Raw genomic sequence first — 20241 nt, 5'->3', positions numbered from 1 at the left:
GCCGCCCCCGGACCCCGCGCCCTCCGCGCCGGGCCCCGCCGCCGCCGCCGGGACCGCGGCCGCCGACGGCTCCCGCGGCGCGGGGCCCGACATGCTGGCGGCGCGGCGGCCTCCGCGGGAGCCTTGTCAGGCGCGCGCCCCGCGCCGAAAACGGGGAGCGGCGCGCGGGGCGGCAGGCCGGGACGCGGCAGGGTCGAGGCGGGCGGCGAGAGGCCGAGCAGGAAGCCACGCCGGCCACCGCGGGCGCGCCGTTGTGGGCGGGAAACCGCTGAGCGCCGCGCAGTGGGCCTGCGCCGCCCCGCCAACGGTAGCCCCTCCCCCGCCCGCCCAGGCTCCGCCCCCGGGCCCCCCGCCCGCCCCAACGGCCCGGATGGCCCAGACGGCGCGGCTCCCACGGCGGCCTTGGGGTCACCGGCGGCCCGGGGAGAGGGGAGCTCGCGGCGGGAGGAGCACGCGGCCCCTGTGCCGGACAGAGGAGAGGGTCCTGGGGCTCGCTCCAGGGCCTCCCCTGGTCAAACGCATTAAAAGGCGGGCGCCCCGAGGTGCCCCGCAAACAGGAGCGAAGAACAGAGAGCGTGTGAAGTGACTTTGAGCTCTGATTCGCTCTCCGTACGATTCACAGACTTTCACACCCATCACCACAAGCAATTTTAGAACGTTTTTCACCCCCAAAAGAAATCCCCGGTGCCCGCTCTCCCCTGCTCCTGGCAACCGCTCATCTCCCCGTCTCTGTGGTTTGTCTCTTCCGGACATTTCCCATACGTGGAATCATGCAATACATGGTCTTTAAAAGAGTCATCTGTACAGGCACAAAATAACTTCCACCCAGCCCCGCTCCTTAGCCCCCACCTATCTGAGCCAGCACTTGGTTTTCTGTATGGAATCGGGACAATTTAAAGGTCTGGGACCCAGGCTGAGCCCTCCTCCAAGCAAGCTCGGAGTCTTTGACTCATTCGATCACAGTTTGGGCACCATTTTTCTTTGAGCTGCATGGCTACTTCTTCGGCACTATTTTTTTTGGAACAAAGCTGGGATCATGCCATGTATGTCGTTTTGTAATTTGTTGTTTTGTTTTCCCAGATACTATATCCCCAGTGAGGAAGTGATGGACTACTCAATAAATTCCACCAAGACGTCCGAGTAACGATTTGGAAAAACTTTAGGATTGAGCCTTTGATTCACACCTGACATGAAAACTAGTTCCAGATGATTGAAGTACCTTAATTTAAAAGTCAGAATTATAAAACCACAAAATATATAGATTGATAGTGATAAAATCTTTACGTGAGAAAACCAGACTAAGCCTCATACCAACACAGGCTGTAATGTGTGCAGAATCATCTAGATCTTGTCAAAAAGAGAAAAGAAAATCAATATTATATTCAGTTGGGCTTTTCATTTCATGGAAATAAAGACCATTGGCATCTATGATGGTTTTTGTTTCTTTTTTGGGGGGTGAAGTTCTTGTAGATAGCAGTTTTGAGCCCTCTCATATTTAAACATGAAACACGAGAGTGAGCTAGCTTTACGTTCTGGAGTTTGTGTTGTAAGTAAAATGTGAATAGAGTACTAGACATACTTTTTCAACTCTGTACATGGCTCCCAGTGGTTCTGCCCTTCCCCTGAGTAGGCAGCCATCCTCAGCTGGGCAGTTCAATCAAGCTAGCAAAGAAGGGTTCCAGCAGAGCCCAGCTGAGCAGGAAAGGGGGTGAGGCAGACCCCAGCCATTCCTTCTTTGAGCAATTAGTCCCCACCCCCTCAAGGCAGTCATGGACCAATGCCAGAATTCCAGGAGGAAAATGAAGAAACGAACTTCCTTTCAAAAGAGGGGGAGAGCAGAACTGAAGGCAGGGTCGTCATCCGGGTCAAGACCCATTAGTGGGTCGGGAAGGCAATTTACCATCCGGGAGCAGTGCTGCAAAGCAAAACAACAAACCGCAGTGCAAATCGTGTGTGGTAAGGGTAGGTGTCAAACGTGAAACTATTGTACAAATGCATGTATGCACCAGGTTGCTATGGAAATTGTTTCTTGTATTTTACAGTTCAAAGCAGTCCAATTCGCTGCTCTCGGCTGTCAGGGTAGTAAGATTAGATGGAAAATTAACTCCAGCAGCACAATATGCTAACTTTAAATAAGTGAACTCGTGCCCCTCCCAAGCCCCATATTCTTCATTTCTGTTGCCGCCAACAGAGCAGCAAGTCTCAGCTGGCCGCAACACCCATGCACGCTCTGCCAACAGGAGCCGGGGCTCTGGGAGGGTGACCAGTCCACCTCTCAGGTGGACATGGAGCATCTTGTTGGCCAAGAGCCGGGCTGTGCCATCGTGTGGTGCTGGAGTGCTAAAGGGACCAAGGAGCCAGAAGACAGGGAATCCCCGGCCAAAAGTGGGGCAATGTGTTCATCAAAAAGAAACTAATTGTGGCTAATTGGGACAAGTGATGCCCGGGAAGACCAGGCATCTGTAATCGCTCACAAAAGAGGCAAAATAAAGGAATCGTAATACAAAATAACAGTGAACATAATATGTGCTGGTTTTTTCTTTTAAGTATACGTTGATTTACTTTAAATGAATTTTAACTTAAAAATTAAAACTTTAATTAAAATTTCAAATTCTAAAACTCTGTGAAGGGTAATTACAAATACTATCTCCTCCAAATGAGACATGTACCAAATCCAGAGAAAACAAGGGCAACATGTAATAAGAGCACAGACGATCAGGACCCAGGGCCCAACGCCCCAAGACAGGAACAAAGAGAATCAAGAGAGAACTCTAAGAAGATAAATTAACCAAATGACAGGAAAAGGAAAACCTCTCAGGATGACCACACTTCTCCCAGGAGATAAATCCATTATTTATTAGCATGCGATATTGATTGATAGGTCATATATGTTTCCAATAATACTAACAACCAGGCCAATACGTCACAATGTTTTGACAATGGGTTATGGAATATCAACCATCAAAGTTAATACATCATTTTTTCAGTAAAACAGGTTTCAGAAAACCAATACCAATGGAGAAGGCATGGACTTAAAAGTCTTGGGAATGTTAGATTAGCAGTTACCAGGGGTGGGGAATGGGGGAAGGAGGAGCTGTTGCTTGTTGGGTAGAGAGTGTTTGTAATTTTGGAGAATTTTTAAATAAAGGAATTTTGTTTTTAAATCTCAGGAACCTGAAGACATAGAAATAGAAATTATCCAAAAAGAAACACAGAATAAAGTCTGAAATAGAATGGACAGAGCTATAGGATATCATCAAGCAATGTGATTTGGCGTTCTTGAGAGGGGAGAGGGGAGTGGGGAGAAAATATTTTAAGACATAGTGACTGATTTTTTTCCAAATTTCAGTAAAAACTACAAACCCCCAGACGTAAGAAGCTTAACAGACTTCAAGCACAAGAAACACGAAGAAAACTACACCAAGTCTCATTATAATATATTGCTTAAAATCAGAGCTAAAGAGAAACTTTTAAAAGCAGGCAGAGGAATAAGAGCACATTATGTACATGGGAACAAAGATAGGACTGACAGCAGAATCTCATTAGCGGACATCTCAACACAGTGGAACAGCAGCTTAAAAGTACCAACAGAAAACTGTCAACTTGGAATTCTGTGCCCAGCAAAAATATTTTACAAAAACAAAGACAAAGTAAAGACTTTTTCAAACATACAAAAGCTACAACAATTCATCACTAGTACATCTGCACTACAAAAGATGTTGAGGCAGTCCCCCAGGTGAAGGCAAATGACCTCAGATGGAAATCCAGGCCCACACAAAGGAATGGAGAACTGGAAATGTTGTGTGGCTAACTGTAAAAGACTTTTTTCTTATTATGCAAACTTTTGTAAAGATAACTGTTTAAACAAAAAATAATATTGTGGGATTTATAACACAAGTAGAAGTAAAATGTATGACAAAAATAGCACAAAGCCCAGAAGGAGAGAAATGAAAGTATTGTATTGTAAGGTTCTTATGCTGTGCATGGTAGATGTAAACTAAGTACTAAAGTAATCACTCAAATAACAAAGAGTAGTAGCTAACAAGCCACTAAAAGGGATAAGGTGGAATCATAATTACTCTAAAAAAAGCATATAAAAGAATAAATGCAGAGCAAATAATGTATGGGACAAGTAGAAAACAGATAGCAATATGGTAGGTTTAAAGCCAACTAAATCAATGACCACACTAAATGTAAAGGGTCTAAACATGCCTATGAAAAGGCAGAGATTACTAGAATGGCCAAAAAGCAAGATGTTTCAGTGCTACAAAAAACCCACTTTAAAAAGACAAATAGGTTAAAAGCAAAAGGATAGAAAAAAACAAGAAAGCTGGAGTTGCTGTATCAGTATCAGACAAAGTTGATTTCAGAACAAAGAATTTTATGAAAAATAAAGAAGTTCATTTCATAATGAAAGATGTGGATCAGTTCATCAAAAGGACATAACATTCCTAATTAGAACGCACCTAATTAGAGAACTTCAAAATACAATGGGGCAAAAACTGATAGAATTGTAAGGAGAAATAGACAAATCCATAATTATAGTTGGAGATTTTAACACCCCTTTCACAATAATTAATAGAATAAGTAGAAAGAAAATCAGAATAAGGAAGACCTGAACAACACTGTCAACCAATTTGACCTAATTGACATTTACAGAAAACTACCCAGCAATATCAGAATGCAGAATCTTTTCAAGTACACATTGAACATTAACCAAGATAAACGATAATCTGAGCCATAAAATATGTCTCAATAAATTTAAAACATTCAGATCATACAAAGTATGTTCTCTGACTGCAATTTAGCTAAATTACAAATCATTAATGTGAAGATATTTGAAAAAAAAATCCCCAAACATTTGCCAACTAAATAATGTGCTTCTAAATATTCCATGGGTAAAAAAAGAAATCAAAAGGGACATTAGTATAATACTGTATACACATGTTACTGTGTGATTGTGAAAACCTTGTACATTGTATGGACAGAGAAGTAGAAAAATGGAAACAAAAAGTAAATGAATAATAGGGAAGGACTGGGGGGTTAGGATGTTTTGGGTATTCTTTTTTACTTTAATTTTTATTATTTTCTTGTGGTAATGAAAATGTTCAAAAATTGTGATAAATGCACAACTATATAATGGTACTGTGAACAATTGATCGTGCACTTTGGATGATTGCATAGTATGCATATATATATATATATATATATATATATTAATAAAATTGAATTGAAAAAATGGAATGAGTCTATCCACCTGATTTTGGTGGAGGCATCAACACAAAGGCCAATGAAAGATAATAAAGACCCCAGAAATAGACCCAAACAAGTATGTCAACTGATTTTTGGTAAAAGTACAAAAGCAATTAGTTGGAAGAATGATAGTCTTTTCAACAAATGGTGCTGGAGCCAATGGATATCAATAGGCAAAAAACAAAAAACAATACTAAACCTCACACCTTATGCAAAAATTTGCTCAACATGGATTGTAGATTTAAAGGTAGAATGTAAAATGATAAAACTTTCATAAGAAAATATATGAGAAAATGTTTAGGATCTACAGCTAGATGAAGAGTTCTTAGACACCAAAGGCAAGATCCATAAAAGAAAAAAATGGATAAATTAGACTTCATCAAAATTAAAAAATCTTTTCCCCTGTGAATAACCCTGTTAAGAGGCTGAAAAGACAAGCTCAGATTGGGAGAACATATTTGCAAACCACATATCTGACAAAGGACTTGTTTCTAGAATATATGAATAACTCTCAAAATACAACAGTAACTTTTCCACAACAGGTTTGCCGCCAGAACACAGGTGTCGTGAAAACCATCGCTGATTCCTAAGCCAAAATGGGAAAGGAAAAGACTCATATCAACATTGTCATTATTGGACATGTGGATTCCGGCAAATCCACCACTACTGGCCACCTGATCTACAAATGTAGTGGAATCGACAAAAGAACCATCGAAAAATTTGAGAAGGAGGCTGCTGAGATGGGAAAGGGGTCCTTCAAGTATGCCTGGGTCTTGGATAAACTGAAAGCTGAACGCGAGCATGGTATCACCATTGATATCTCCCCGTGGAAATTTGAGACCAGCATGTACTATGTGACCATCACTGATACCCCAGGACACAGAGACTTTATTAAAAACATGATCACAGGCACATCTCAGGCTGGCTGTGCTGTCCTGAGTGTTGCTGCTGGTGTTGGTGAATTTGAAGCTGGTATCTCCAAGAATGGGCAGACCCATGAGCATGCCCTTCTGGCTTACACACTGGGTGTGAAACAACTAATTGTTGGTGTTAACAAAATGGATTCCTCTGAGCCACCCTACAGCCAGAAGAGATATGAGCCAGTCGTTAAGGAAGTCAGCACCTACATTAAGAAAATTGGCTACAACCTTGACACAGTAGCATTTGTGCCAATTTCTGGTTGGGGTGGTGACAACATGCTGGAGCCAAGTGCCAACATGCCTTGGTTCAAGGGATGGAAAGTCACCCATAAGGATGGCAATGCCAGTGGAACCACACTGCTTGAAGCTCTGGATTGCATCCTGCCACCCACTCATCCAACTGACAAACACTTGCGTCTGCCTCTTCAGGATGTCTACAAAATTGGTGGTGTTGGTACTGTCCTTGTGGGCCGAGTGGAGACTGGTGTTCTCAAACTGGGCATGGTGGTCACCTTTGCCCCAAAGTTACAACTGAAGTAAAGTCTGTTGAAATGCACCATGAAGCTTTGAGTGAAGCTCTTCCTGGGGACAATGTGGGCTTCAATGTCAAGAACATGTCTGTAAAAGATGTTCATCGCGGCAGTGTGGCTAGTGACAGCAAAAATGATCCACCAATGGAAGCAGCTGACTCCATTGTGCAGGTGATTATCCTGAACCATCCAGGCCAACTCATTGCTGGCTATGCACCGGTGCCAGATTGTCACACAACTCACATTGTTTGCAAGTTTGCTGAGCTGAAGGAGATTGATCATCATTCTGGTAAGAAGCTGGAAGATGGCCCCAAATGTCTGAAATCTGGTGATGCTGCCATTGTTGATATGGTTCCTGGCAAGCCCATGTGTGTTGAGAGCTTCTCTGATTATCCTCCTCTGGGTCGTTTTGCTGTTCGGGATATGAGACAGACAGTTGCTGTGGGTGTCACCAAGGCAATGGACAAAAAGGCTGCTGGAGCTGGCAAGGTCACCATCTTCCCAGAAAGCTCAGAAGGATAAATGAATGTTACCTATGACACCGGGCACACCAGTCTTAATCAGTGGTGAAAGAATGTCTCGGAACGGTTTGTCTCAATTGGCCATTTAAGTTTAATAGTAAAAGACTGGTTAATGATAACAATGCATCATAAAACTTTCAGAAGGAAAGGAATGTTTTGTGGACCATTTGTTTTTGTGTGGCAGTTTTAAGTTATTAGTTTTTAAAATCAGTACTTTTTAAATGGAAATAATGAACAAAAAACTGTCACAGAATTTTGAGACCCATTAAAACAAAGTTTAATGAGAAAAAAAAAAGCAACAGTAAAAAGACAAACAATTCATTTGGAAAATGGGCAAAGGACATGAGACTTTTCACCAAGGCCTCAGTGGGATAGCACTATTAGAATAGCTTTTTTAAAAACTGGGAATGCCAAATGCTGGCAAGGACACAGAGAAACAGGCACTCTCAGTCATTGCTATCAGACATGCTTGGAAGGCAATACCAAGTTAAACTTAGTTTTGCCATACAGTCCAGCCATCACACTCTGAGATATTTACCCAACTGATTTGAGAACTGAAGTCCACACAGAAACCTGCACATGAGTTTTTTCTAGCAGTTTTATTCATAGTTGCCAGTAATGGGAAGGAAACAAGATGTCCTTTGGTAGGTGGACTGCTCAACAAACTGACTACACCCATACAATGGAATGCTATTTAGGGATACGGGATATTCACCATCCAGGCATGAAAAGACATGGAAGAACCGTACATGCATATTGCTAAGAAAAACAAGCCAAACCAAAAAGGCTACATTTTGAATGATTCCAATTATATGACATTCTGGAGAAAGCAAAACTGTAGAGACACCTGAATCAGTGCGTGTCAGGGATTAGGGAGGGGGAGGACTGAAGAGTGAAGCCTAGGGGATTTTTTAGGGTAGTTTCGATACATTATGTACACTGCATTACATATATTAGATACTGTAATGGTGAATATAAGACATGGTGCATTTGTGAAAACCCATAAAACGTTATAGCACCAAAAGTGAGCTTTAATGTATGCAAATCTAAGAAAAAAAATCATTTAGGAAGTTGGAGGATCTCAAGATGGAACTGAAACTGTGACAAAAGAATATAACTGTATGGCAAATGCAGGAAACAACCTCACCGAAGGGGATGGGGACAAAAGGTGTTGGTCTAAGTAACGTTGGAAAGGCAAAACCTGTACAGTTTCCAGTTGAAGCCCAAAGGAACTGACTGAAAATGAGCACTGGACTCTGGTTGATGAAGGTGCTTCCCACAGGGGCTCAGGTTAACAATTCTGATACTGCTGTACATGGACACAGGAGTCAAACAAGCAGGTGAGTGAACGGGGGGGGGGTGTTGGAGCCACGTGTTCCCCTGCTGGAGCTTACAGATGACCATGGGGAGGAGGCTCGAGTGATACATTAGATGGATTAGAGTTCGAGACATCAGTGTTGAACTCATGTTTAGCTCAACATAGGTACAGCTGGCTACGTATAGAAATATTTGTGATGTGTGTATACACGTGGCTAGGGTACACCCATTTTCCTTGCTCTGTCAGACTGAGAGAGCCTAGAAGCAATGACACCCCAGAAACAAGAAGCATACCTCATGTGCAGATCCTAGGGTTTCCAGTCCTGTTTTCCAATAAAAGGAACCAGGGCAGATTCCAGCACTGGGACAGGAAGAACACAGAGGGCCAAGAAAAGATGGTACCAGAAAGTAAGGAAGTGCTAAAACAAAAACAAAAACCCCACATGGATGGTGTGTGTCAAAGGGATACAGGAGCCAACTGGAAGCACTTCCAGAGGCCACCACTGGACCAATTTGAGCCACAAAACCAAGTAGGATGGTGTATTAGTTAGGGTTCTCTAGGGAAACAGAATCAATGAGAGGTGTCTCTATCAGATTTGTAAAAGTGACTCACACAACTGTAGGTATGCATGACTCTAAATTCTATAGGGCAGTCAGCAAACTGTCAGCTCCAAGGAAGATGTCCGATGAACTCCTCAGGAAACGAACCAGCAACTTCGACGAACTCCTCAGGAAATGCTTCACTGGGCAGCCAAAGAAGAAGTGAAGGTCCTCTAACTGTCTTGCTTATAAATCTTCAACTGATTAATTGGATTAAATCCAGCCAAATGCATTCTCTCATTGTGGAAGACACACCCTTTGGTGAGTCATCAGTCACAGCTACAGTCAATTGATGATTTAATCAACCAGCCTATTGGTTTATTAACCTGCCACAAATGTCCTCGCAGCAATTGTTAAGCCAGTGTTTGTTTGACCAGACAGCTGGGTACTATCACCTGGCCAAGTTGACACATGAACCTAACCATCACAGATGGATTATGGTCCAAAGTACAGAATGAATATCTATGGGTCCACACAGATATATCCAATTGTGCTGGGTCCCAGTGATAGTAGATACTTTTGATACAATGTGACAAAAATAGCCCTTTCCTCTGTAGTCTTCCCTCCCAAAACCCATAACCCTAGGCTAACCATAAGAAAAACATCACACACATTCCAGTAGAGAGACTCCACAAAACATCTGACCAGCCTGAGGAGGTTAGTTCTCTTTGCCTGAAGAACTAGAACTCTTCCAAAAAACTGGAACTCTTATTCACTGCTGATGGAAATGTATAATGGTATAGTCACTGTGGAAGACAGTTTGGCAGTTCCTCAGAAAATTAGATATTGAGTTACCCTACAATCTGGCAAATCCACTTCTTGATATGTACCCAGAAGATCTGAAAGTGGTGATACAAACAGATATTTGTACACCGATGCTCAAAGCGACATTGTTCACAATTTCCAAGAGATGGAAACAATCCAAGTGTCTATCAACAGGAGAGTGGGTAAACAAAATATATATACATATGATGGAATATTATGCAGCAGAAAGAAGGAATGAGGTCGTGAAACATATGACAACATGGATGAACCTTGAGTGAAATAAGCCAGACACAAAGGGAGAGATATTGTATGTTACCACTCATGTGAACTCCCTGAACAATGTAAAATCAGTGTCTTGTAATGTAGAATATAGGGGACCTAGAGATAGACAGAAGCTGGTGGAGGGGGAATGCTCACCTAATATGTACAGACATGATAATGAACTTAATTGTATAGGAATGGACAGAGGTCTTGATAGTTTGTTAATGGTATTATAATTATCAGTGCCACACTGAAGGTGAACATGATCATAAGTGGTTGTTTAAAGGCATGTATCACACAGATTGGCACTATAAATATAAATGTTTGCATGATATACTTCTAAGGTATGACACTGGTACAAAGAGTTAACAACAGAATGGTACACGGAAAAACTACCCATTACACATTATAGACTATATATAATAGGAATATCTTACCAGCACTATATCAATACTAGGGGTGAATAATTAGCAGCTGATAAGAGTTCTGGGATGTTCTGTGTTATGATAATTGTTTAAAATGGAGAGGGATGATTGTACAACTAAGTGAAGATAATGTGAGACACTGATTGTTTATCTTGGATGGACTATATGCTATGTGAACTTAGGAATCCCCTACCTAATAAGTCAAGTCCTCAATCTTGAAGCTTGCTCTTGAGAAACTTAGGGCTGTAAATGGGAGGCTAAACCTTCCTATAATTATGCCTAAGAGGCACCTCTAGAGAACCTCTTTTGTTGCTCAGATGTGGCCTTTCTTTCTCTAAGCCCAACTCTGCAAATAAATTCATTAACCTCCTCGTACATGGGACATCACTCCAAAGGGAGTGAATCTCCCTGGCAACATGGTACATGACTCCAAGGAATGAGCCAGGCCCTGGTAGCATGGGAATGAAAATGACTTCTTCACCTAAAGTGGGAAAAGAAAGGAAGAAAAATAAGGTTTCAGTGGCTAAGAGATTTCAAATAAAGTCTAGAGGCTGTCCTGGAGGTTACGCTTATGCAAACTCTAGCCAGGTATCCCAAATGGCCACAGAATGCCATGCCCTAACCAACAGTAGTCCTGAAATACCTGATATTCTATAAAAGTTTAACTCACTAAATTTATCTCTCAGAAACTTAAATCCACCAAAATGTTTCTATGCCAGACAAGTCCTAAAACAGAGGCAACAGCCTCTCCAAGAACATCAGTCATATGCAGCCCCTTCTCCACAATGTTGACACCCCTTTCCAACATGAACAAGTTAGGGTGGTCACTGCCTAGACACCCCTGAAGATTGAGACAGTGATTAAACAAAAGGAAGTGGTAGAGGAGACAGGAAGATGGTGGCATAGAGAGGAGTGGAAGTTAATTAGCCCCCCTGAAACAACTAATAAACAACCAGGAACAACTAGTAAATAATCTGGAATAACTGCTGGGGGACAACCGTGACTGTCCACACATTGTACACCAACCTGGATTGGGAGGAATGCCTGAGATCACAGCATAAAATCTGTAAGTAAAAACTGTGCACCTGAGCTGGGAGCACCCCTCCCCCCCATAGTAGCCTGAACTGTGAAACCTCACTGTGGTAGAATGCAGCACTCCCTGAGCAAGCAAATATACCTCAGCCAGCTCCAACTGGGGTTTTAATTAACAAATGTGGTGTTCTAGTTTCCTAATGCTGCTGGAATGCAAAACACCAGAAATAGATTGGCTTTTATAAAGGGGGTTTATTTGGTTACACAGTTACAGTCTTAAGGCCATAAAGTGTCCATCAGCAATCAGATACCTTTACTGGAGGATGGCCAGTGGTGTCTGGAAAACCTCCATTAGCTGGGAAGGCATGTGGCTGGCGTCTGCTCCAAAGTTCTGGTTTCAAAATGGCTTTCTCCCAGGATGTTCCTCTCTAGGCTGCAGTTTCTCTCCAAAATGTCACTCTCAGTTGCTCTTCAAAATGTCAAACACAGCTGCACTGAGTTCCTTCTGCTTGTCAGCTCATTTATATAGCTCCACTGATCAAGGCCCACCCTGAATGGATGGGGCCATGCCTCCATGGAAATATCTCATCAGTTATCACCCACAGTTGGGTGGGGCACATTTCCATGCAAACAACCTAATCCACATGTTCTAACTTAATCCCCACTAATATGTCTGCCCCATCAGATTGCATCAAAGAATATGGCTTTTTCTGGGGGACATAATACATTCAAACCAGCACATGTGGACTGCTCAATACAAGCTACAAATCCCCAACAAGCAGTCAGAGGCTTTTAGTGATGACTGACCTTAAAGAACCAGAAAACTCATCTGTCCAGGGAGGGGGAGCCCAGAAGACCAGGTGTTACCTCTGGTCGAGAAGTGAATTGGGGACCATGGACTGGCCCTCAAGGGGGGCTTTCTGTCCCTTTTTCTCTTTCTCAACTTGAGCACCTCAGTGGAGAAAGCCTCAGCCATTTTCACTTCTCAGTGCTCTGACCCAGACAAGAGTGGAGATAGCAGAGTCAGAGAGACAAAGAACCTATTTAAATGCAGAAGATAACTCCCTAGGGGGTGTATCTTCCCTAAGAGTAAAGAGGTGGTGCCCGGCTATACTATCTGCCTTCCATTCAGAACCAGACCCCAGAGCCTGGGGAAAAACAGCCACGGACCACACCTCCTCACACCAGTCAGGAGTGACAGGCTGATATGCACCACCTGCTGGGCAGGTTAGGAAAAGCACAGTGACTTGTGGCCTCACAGGTTGTGTCAATCTTCTAAGACACACCCCTAGGGAGACATGATACTATTGCCTCCTTCTGAGACCTGAGCCTGTTCTGGTTTGGAAGAACCTGATTGGGGTAACCAAGGAAACCAGATGCCTAGAAAAGAGAAGACTACAACCTACACTAAGAAAAACAAAGTTATGGCCCAGTCAAAGGAACAAACTTACACTTCAACTGAGATACAGAAATTGAAACAACTAATGTTAAATCAATTCAAAATGTTTAGGGAAGATATGGCAGAAGAGATCAAGGGTATAATGAAAACACTGGGTGAACATAAGGTAGAAATCAAAAGTTTGAAAAAACAACTGACAGAATCTATGGAAATGAAAGGCATGACACAAGAGATGAAAGACACAATGGAGACATAAAACAGCAGATCTCAACAGGCAAAAGAAAACACTCAGGAACTGGAGAACAAATCACCTGAAAGCCTACACACAAAAGAACAGATAGAGAAAAGAATGGAAAAATATGAGCAATGTCTCAGGGAATTAAATGACAACATGAAACGCATGAATGTATGTGTCACGGGTGTCCCAGAAGGAGAAGAGAAGGGAAAAGGGACAGAAGCAATAATAGAGGAAATAATCAATGAAAATTTCCCATCTCTTATGAAAGACATAAAGTTACAGATCCAAGAAGCGCAGCGTACCCCAAACAGAATAGTTCTGAAAAGGCCTATGCCAAGACACTTAATAATCAGATTATCAAACATAAAAGATAGAGAATCCTGAAAGCAGCAAGAGAAAAGGGATCCATCACATACAAAGGAAGCTTGATAAGACTATGTGTGGATTTCTCAGTAGAAACCATGGAGGCAAGAAGGAAGTGATATGATATATTTAAGATACTGAAAGAGAAAAACTGCCAATGAAGAATCCTATATCCAGCAAAACCATCCTTCAAAATGAGAGAGAGTTTAGAATATTCTCTGACAAACAGACAATGACAGAGTTTGTGAACAAGATACCTGCTCTACAGGAAATACTAAAGGGAGCACTACAGACAGAAAGGAAAAGACAGGAGTGAGAGGTTTGGAACACAATCTTGGGTGATGGTAGCACAACAACGTAACTACACTGAACAAAGATGACTGTGAGTATGATCGAAAGAGTAAGGTTAGGAGCATGTGGAACACCAGGAGGAAAGAAGAAAGATGAGGACTGGGACTGTATAACTCATTGAAACCTGGAGTGCTCTATGATTCTGATAAAAGGTACAAATATATTTTTACATGGGGTAAAACAAATGAATGTCAACATTGCAAGGTGTTAAAAATAAGGAGGTGTTGGGGGAAAATACAATCAATTCAATCTAGAGACTATAGTTAACAGAAACATTGTATTTTGCTTCCTTTAATGTAACAAACACAATATACCAAAGCTGAATGCATATAAGATGGGGACGTAAGGCGGGGGGAGGTGGTGGTATGGGACTTTTGGCTTTGGTGATGTTGTCTGAGTCTTTATTCTACTTTAGTTTAATTTTGTCTTTCCTTTTGTTGCTTCCTAGCTGTCATGTTTTTTTTCTCTTTCTTTTTCTTTTTCTTTTGTCTCTGACTTCTTTGACTCTTCCTCCTTCTTTGTGGAAGAAATAGAGGTGTCCTTGTGTACATAGTTGTGATGGTGGTGAATACATAAATACGCAACTATACAGGGAAACATCAACTGTTTACTTAGGACAGAATGTATGGTGTGCCAACAAATCTGTCTTTAAAAAATGGGTTGATGAATACACCTTGAGGGCACTCAGACCGTTATTTGTCCACCAATGTTCATCACAGAATTAGTCACAATAGCCAAAAGGTGGAGGCATCCCAAGTGGCCATCAACAGACAAATGGATAAACAAAATGTGGGCCATCCAGACAATGGCATTTTATTCACCATAAAAGGAAGTGAAGGTCTGTACATGCTGCAATGTGGATGAACCGTGAAGACATCATTTTGGGTAAAATATGCCAGATCCAAAAGGACAAATAGTGTAGGATTTCTCTTACATGAAAGACTTGGAAAAAGGCAATTCCTAGAGACAGGAAGTAGAACAGTGGTCACCAGGGGTGGTAGGAGTTGGGAATGGGGGGTCACTGCTGAGTGAGCAGAGTTTGGGTTTGGGATGGTGAAAATAGTCTGGACATAGACAGTGGTGGAATTTCCAGTCTTGTCAGTGTACTTAAGGTCAAAGAATTGTCCCTGTAAAATGATTGTTATGTTATGTATATTTTACCACAAGTAAAAGGAAATAATTTTTAAAAAAACATCATAACGCACGAAAAGCAGCAAATAGTAGACTCAGTAGTGAAGAAAATCACATAGGTGCCGGCTGGGACAGGGCTGAGAAGTCGACATGTGAGGTGTAGGGGAAAACGGGGCGCAGAGCAGTGGGGGGCGCCCACAGGTCTGCAGGAGCAGACGCAGAGGGGGAGGAATTCAAAAGCAGAGGGCCGCGGGCGCCAGGCCCCCCGGAACCAGCGTGTCCCTCTCTTCCCCTTCCTCCACTCCGTCTCCTCCTCCGAGTTTTCAACAGAAAGGTGTGTTCATTTTTCCTTACGTCATTAACAATAGATGGGACTCTTTTCTGAAAATAAAGAGCTGGAAATTGCAGAATGAAAGGAGGCGCCACGTTCCAGGAAAGAAAGGTCTGCCTGGAACGGAGTCGCCGCCTGGGGTTGAACTTCCTTCTGCTCCCGGTTCTTCCTCCGCGGGCCGGGGTGTCGGGGTGTCCGGGGCGGCGGGGACAGTGGGGGCAGCGGGGCGAGGACCCGGCCCTGCCACCTGCCGACCCCGCACCCCGCCTCCTTGGAGTCGGGTTTGGTGAGGCGCAAGGCGAAGGTCACCTTTGGGGCCCAGTTAAATGAGTGTTAACAAATGCAGAAAGCCAGGTAACCCCGGCACAGTCCTGACACACGGCAGCCCCCCCAGAGCACCCCCTCCTGGGCGCCCCAGCCCTGGTCGCCCTGCGCTGCTCTGTCCTCGCGCGTCGCCTTCGGACGTCGGTGGCCCTCTGCGTGTCCGTCAGTCACTCATCCTGTGAGGCCTGTCTGTCTGTCCACGCACCCGTCCGTCCACTCCCCAGGCCGAGGCCCGGAGGCTGCTTCAGGTTGGGGCGACGCCCAGAAACCACCGCAAACCTTCGCTCACAGGCGTCCGTGGGACCCCAAGTTGTCGCGTCCCCAGCGCAGCGTTTCGCAGCCTTTCCTCTTTTTTTAATCGCCCCTCTAAGAAGGCTTTTTAGCTTTATTTGCATTAATCGTCCTCCTCCCCCAAAAATAAAATTTTACATCACAAATACCCTGTCTGGCCCTCTGGAGGCCGCCGACCCCCGACCCGCTGAGCCTGGGCCGCGGCCGCGCTGCTCCCTCCGGTGACGCCTCTGCTCCGGGCTTTCCCGTTTCCTGTGACTAAAGGCCTTTCCTGCTTGCGGAGCCCGTAAGGTTGGCAACCCCTGCCCAGAAGACGGCAGTCAGGGAGTGCCGCAGGGATGGTCGTTTCTGGGAATCCGCATCCCCTTGGGGGTCTGTCTACAGGGAGCACCCGTTCTTCCAAAAGGGGAGGACGGTGCCTCTTGGACAAGGCAAGAATTGTACAAAGGTTCCTGATGCGTGTTCGATGCCTTTAGGAATTACCCAGGATATAACAAACGACAAAAAGTTACAGAAGCGTGTATAGTTCCAGTCCGTAAAAGTAAAAGCAGAGAGAGGCTCGTCTTCATTTCCGGGGCCGCTGTAACAAAGCCCCACAAACCCGGGCTTCAAACAACAGAAAAGGACTCAGCTCTGGAGGCGGAAGGCGGCGGCCTCTAGGCCTGCAGGGGGGAGTCAGCTTCAGCCACCCCACCCCCCTTACCAACCCCCTGCTCTGGGGTTCCGGGGGCCACAGTGTGGTGAGGAGCCAAGCTCAGTCCCCGCTCCAGCATCGCTGCGTGGCCGTCTTCTGCCCCCTCTCCCCTGCATAAGAAGCCCAGTCTAATTCCCTCTGTAACGACTGTTTCCAAATACCCTCACCTTCTGAGGAGCTGGGGAGCAGCAGCCAATGTACCTTTTTTGGGGGGTGGTGGTTTTGAGGGACACAGTGTAACCCATAACAAGTCTGCACAAAGGACCATAAATGCGAACAGTGGTTACTGCTGGGTATGCACTGTGAGTGGTTTGGATTTCCTTCCTTATCTGCTCCTTAAGCCCAGGATTACAATCTGAAGCAGACTTGTTGACCCCTGCTCCCAGCCCTGCCCTCCAGCTCAGGCCCTGAGGCCCCTGCTCCCTCCCTGGGGCACCCCCCTTGTTTGCCTCAGTGGACCAGCTGATGCCATGGGACCCAGGTTGTGTGGAGGGCAGGGAGAGTGCCCTGACCCTGAGTGCTCCCTTCCACTGGGGGCCCCAAGAACTTCGAGTCTTCTGGTAAAACTGCTCCTTCCATGGTCCCGTTTGGCTTCTGCAGAAGGCAGGTACAGGACAGCCGGGGGCTGGAGCAGGAGCTACATCCAAGGGACAGATGCGGTGCCACAAGGTGCTCATGCCCCTGGGCTTTCTCCGAGGGGAGCCTCATGGTGTGAACGCAGCTGCTGGGGGCCTGGGGCCACATCTGAGCCCCAGGGGCAGGCTCCGACTGGACTAGTCATCGCAGCTGTTTCTAGAAAGCCAAGGACAACATGTGCACACTCAGTGGGTGACATGGGCTGATGAGGTCATGGGCTGGGGTCACTCAGGCTGGAGTCAAGGCATGGATGGCATTTTGGATGGAGATCCAGGCTGGGGAGAGCAGAGCTGCCTGATGCCGTGAGGAAGTTTAGAGGGGCACGTAAGGATGGGTGTTGGGATAAATGCCAAGGAGACATATCTGAGGAATATGTGAAGGAATTGAGGGTTTAAAACTTGGGGATCTATTTTTTCAAAGCATTTTAGGGAAACCTCTGTGACATCAGACTGCAAGGCAAGAAAGGCCTCACACGTTTCCAGGCAGGCCCCGTGCCGAGCACTCTTTAGCCTCTGTACAGCAGAGTTTGGATTTTCACCAATTGGCAGAAGGTCAGCCACAGGAACTCTCTGCAGGGGTCTTTCAGAGCTGGCCCCCCGAAGGTCGGCAGGGTGCTCGGCACGCGGCAGCCTTCTGGGACGACGGGGTCTCCTCTGGCGATGCGAGGCCCATGGCCATGTGGGGCTGCCCGGGTGCTCTGCACCTGGCACTTTCGCTTCATTGCACTTGCTTTCAGGAGCTCCCTCCTGCTCTGCTGAGTTGAGATGGAAATGAGTGTTGGTGTTGTCACCATCGCCACAAGCAGGCAGACATGTGGCGCTGGGCTGTGGGGACTGCTCTGCCCCAAATGTTTTCTCATTTGCTGTTTACGGCTGGCTGTGGACCACGCGCTTGCCGACAAGCCAAGTCCTGGCACCAGGGTTCCCAGTTACCATCAGGTATGCGTAGCCTTGCACGTGGTTGGAGCTCAAGGGCAAGGTCCACACAGCACAGAAGGCGAGCGGGAAGCTGCTCTCCTCGGACCTAGAGCACGGCCCTGCCCGCCAGCTCGGCCTCCGCCACCCACTGAACCACAGCCGCTTCCTGGCCAGGCCCCTGTCGGTTTAAGCTCCACCAGTCACCAACATGGTCCGTTCAAACCATCATTATCAGCCTCCAGACCGCTAAAGGGCTGGGGTTTGGAAATAAACTCCCCACAAGGCCTCCTACGCGCTGGCCATGCGTCTCCCACTTCCTCTCACCCCGGGCCGGCCTGGACCAGGCCCCCTGCCTGTTGGGGACACTTGTCCTCCAGCTAGCCGCTCCCCCAAGCCCTGCCCGGCCGTGCTGTCCCGCCCGCCCTGCTACCCCCTGCACTGGGCTCCTGCCGGTTCTGGGGGTTCAGTGACTTGCAGACGGAGTCGCAGGTCTGGGCCTTCCGCCCTCCCTCCCGCTGGCCCGGAAGCTGGTGGCACTCACCTGAGCTCAGCGATGGGGTCTGCGACCGCCTCAAACTTCCCAAGGTTTAAAGAAAAGCCCAAGGAAGGACAGAACAAGACAAAATGTACCATAGATGTTTAATCTACTTCAAGTAACATGGAACTACAAAGTTCCATGTTTTAATGTACAGTGATACACTTTGCAATATAAAATACAATTTACAGAAATTTCTTTCAAGTAAATTTAAGAAAACATACTCGATTTTTTACATTTGTGTATTTAAATTAGAAAAATTTATTTTATATGTAAAAAACCTTCACATCATATTAGATGTTGGAGCACAACCCCACTTCAACGGGGTCCAACCCGGAGCCCTCGGTCCACACGGCCACCACCCGACACTGCTGGGCTCTCGCAACTTAGAAATTTGTGCTATAAAGTGAAAAACTGTAGTGATACGTAATGGAATAGAGTTGAAAGGACAAATGAAATCCTCTAATTTTACATTTGCAAAAGTAATTTTATGAAAATATAAATTATCAAAGTGTTTTTGTACAGTCAAATAAATTAGCAAGGTTTTCTCTATTTCACACTTCAGAAGTACTTGAAAAATACATGACAAGAAGCAGTATATTGTATTTCACAGTGAATGCTTTCTACGTAGTCATAGTTCTTGAACTAATATCACTATTTTCCATCTCAGACTTTATACAAATATTGTTCCATTCTCAATGACAGACTTTTAAATTTCTCATCTGACAATATAACAGTTTAAAGCTTAGTGCATCTTTCCTGGGATATAGGAAGAACTGCTCAGAAGGCAAAATTCTACAAACAAAATGTTCCTGATTATTCAAATTAAAGAAACCCTCCCCTGCCCCCTTAAAGTATACTTAATTGGTTTTTTTTCTCATTTTCTTTATGCTGGTAAAATTTAGACAGTTTTCAATAAATTGTCATTTAAAATGCAACTGTTTCTATTTGGACATATTTTACTTTTAATCATGTTTTTGAAAAAAAAAACTACAGCAATACATAAAAACTGAGCAAAATGAAAATGTGTTTTTGTTTCCTGGTTGAAATTTGTAATTCAAATTTCCTTATGACAAGAAAAATGCACGTACAAGTTTTGTGTGTCTCATCCTTCCAGATACAAAGTAGTAATACTGCTCTCCCTTAATCAGGCCATAAACGCCAGCAGCCCCCAACGGTAACCCAATGCGTGGGCAGCAGGGGGCTCCTCCGACAGCACGTGACAGACGGGAAAAAGGGAAAACCAGCCTTTTGAACACAGAAATACAGATGTGATGTCAGTAAAGGTATGGCTCTAAGGTCCACGGACATTGCCTTAACATTTACAACAGTCAGGTTCTTGGAAAAGATAGCTTTATAATCTGAAAAAGCAATATGCTTTTAGTGACACTTTCCCATTGCTGTAAA

General features: G+C 44.8%; 1 pseudogene; it reads left to right on the top strand.

Moving 5' to 3' along the window:
• The first annotated feature begins 5849 nt into the window (after positions 1 to 5849).
• On the top strand, positions 5850 to 7229 carry LOC119515494 (annotated as a pseudogene).
• Positions 7230 to 20241: the final 13012 nt, after the last annotated feature.

The sequence above is a fragment of the Choloepus didactylus genome, chromosome 19 (genome assembly GCF_015220235.1).
Source record: "Choloepus didactylus isolate mChoDid1 chromosome 19, mChoDid1.pri, whole genome shotgun sequence".
NCBI classification, from domain to species: domain Eukaryota; kingdom Metazoa; phylum Chordata; class Mammalia; order Pilosa; family Megalonychidae; genus Choloepus; species Choloepus didactylus.
This window is presented reverse-complemented; position numbering and strand designations above follow the sequence as displayed.